This window comes from Cherax quadricarinatus, unplaced genomic scaffold (assembly GCF_038502225.1).
Source record: "Cherax quadricarinatus isolate ZL_2023a unplaced genomic scaffold, ASM3850222v1 Contig1319, whole genome shotgun sequence".
NCBI lineage: Eukaryota > Metazoa > Arthropoda > Malacostraca > Decapoda > Parastacidae > Cherax > Cherax quadricarinatus.
Window position 1 is genome coordinate 30,791 of NW_027196345.1, and position 2,508 is coordinate 33,298.

At 36.8% G+C, this 2,508-nt stretch overlaps 1 long non-coding RNA gene across 1 annotated transcript; it reads left to right on the forward strand.

Annotated features, from left to right (window-relative positions):
- Positions 1-962: 962 nt before the first annotated feature.
- Positions 963-2,149, forward strand: LOC138851634 (uncharacterized). Its single transcript, XR_011391318.1, has 3 exons — positions 963-1,346; positions 1,655-1,828; positions 2,132-2,149. It is a non-coding gene; the product is annotated as an uncharacterized lncRNA (long non-coding RNA).
- Positions 2,150-2,508: the final 359 nt, after the last annotated feature.

Here is a 2,508-nt window from a genome sequence, read left to right on the forward strand (position 1 = left end):
TTATATATATTTACAAATTCCTTATTTTTTCCGAACACTTGTCGCCCCAGAATCTCTACTTGTCCAAGATCCCTCATTTTAAATAAAGCAAAATGCGTGGCGTTTAAAGCCATGGTACGACTATATCGTCCTCCGTGAAATATATTTTGAGTAATCAGAATAATGCTTATATTATGATGTCTACCTTTAGTAAAACATTCGAGAATAATTTCACTGTTACCTGCTTTTAAAAATAGATCATCAACAATAATTATTGTATTTTCATCAGGTGATGCAATGACATTCTGCGGGTCGATAATATCGTTACTTAATGTTAATTTATGAGTTATCTCTGAATCTTGTTCTAAGGGATGTGATGTCACCCCACATATTATAATGTTATGAAATTTCTCGTGGTATAACTTTATTAATTTTGATGTGAAATAAGATTTGCCACTATTCGAATAACCGGCAATGATAATCCTTGATGGATAACGAAATATATCAACGTCATCAGATGTGTATGTTGACAAGTTCAACATCTTCCCCTTATTATTTTAAAATGATCTAAAAGCTTCCTCTCTTTAAGTTGAATGAACTAAAAAGGGTGTTTACCATAGAGAGGCGTCTTGTACACTGTAAGTCTTAATGGGTTTTCAAGATATATAATACTTTTAGTTCAATAAGGGGGCACAGTTAATATGGAGCAGGATTGCCTCACCAAAATTAGTTGCTTTAGGGTGACGATTGACATAGGTGTTTCAGTAAGGATATACTGGTATTATATTCTATCTTGGATGTTACCCGCATTTCATGGCGCCTGTCTGTCCTGAGTTGACGCAGGTGTTATGTTCTACCTTGGGTGTGAACCGCATTACATGGCGCCTGTCTGTCCTGAGTTGACCCAGGTGTTCGGTAAGGCGATGATTATCTTTAATCTACCTTAGGTGTGAACCGCATTACACCATGTGTTGGGGTGACCCACAATGAGTCTCTCAGAGTGAGGACAGTGCTTCCATCCGTGACTGAGCTCATCTTCCCCATATTATTTTAAAATGAACTAAAAGTTTCCTCTCATTAAGTTAAAGGACCTCATCTTCCAACGCTGAACCGCACAACATGCTGTCTGTCTGACCTGTGTTGACCCAGGTGTTCATGATTATCTTAAATCTACCTTAGGTGTGAACCGCATTATACCGTGGTGTCGGGAGGAGGGGGCGGCCTATATAAGCTCAATGAGACACTCAGAGCGAGGACAGTGCTTCCATCCATCATCCGTGACTGACCTCATCTTCCCCCCACAGTATTCCTCTCATTAAGTTAAAGGACCTCATCTTCCAACGCTGAACCGCACAACATGGAGAAAGGTAAGTTGTACTTAGAAAATTCTTGTTTTTTACATGTTTAATTTTTGTTGAAGCATACGAGTGAAATTTGGGTTAATTTTTGTTGAAGCATACGAGTGAAATTTGGGTTAATTTTTGTTGAAGCATACGAGTGAAATTTGGGTTAGTGCGTTAATAAGTGAAATTTTTAATGGGTTAAATAAGTGAATTGGTGAAGAGGAGATTGTTAGAAAATTCTTGTTTTTTTTTTTTACATGTTTAATTTTTGTTGAAGCATACGAGTGAAATGTTTACTGGGATAGTGCGTTAATAAGTGAAATTCTTAACAGGGGATAGCATATATTCGAAATACTTGGAAGCATTGGTGAAGAGAAGATTATCGATTAGAAAGCAGCGTTCGTTGGTAATCGAGAAAGGCGGTGTACAACGCAATGAAAGGTTATTGCAATTGGATAATGAGTGGGCACGTGTAGATGCTTTATGGAAGAAGGCTATAGAAACAGGTATGTAACCAATTTGTGATCTTTTGTTGTGCTAGTCACTCGAGAAAAGATTTTTTTGTTCTATTCATTGAAATCTTAATATTTTGGGTTATGAATTGGATGTGCTTTTTTTTTTCCTCTGTTCATTGAAATCTTAAAACGTATTATGTAAAAAATTATGAAGGGTGAAAGATTTTCCTCTGTTCATTGAAATCTTAATATTTTTTTGGGTTATGAATTGGATGTGCTTTTTTTTTTTCCTCTGTTCATTGAAATCTTAATATTTTTTGGGTTATGAATTGGATGTGCTTTTTTCCTCTGCAGGAAATACACCTGGTAGTGTTATGAATGTTGCATAGCTTGGTGGTGAGAGTGCTAGTGTTGGTACCTCACAATGCGGAGGTGCGGGTACTTCTGCCCCCATTAATGATGATGAGAGAGCAACTACCTCGCATGACGTGTCTGACACGCATAATAGTGAAGATGAGAGCCCAGAAGTTATTACATATATCCAGAATTTTAGAGGTAGACATACAGTGAGGAAATATAGTGTTCCTTCAACTTATAACAGAGAGTTAAGAATGTATTTACATGTTTATAGGGATTATTTTATAGAACAGATGCGAGATATGTATGATAGATCGCCTCTAGCAATGTCGCTCAGAATCCACCCAATTATAGTTATAAGGACATTACGTCAA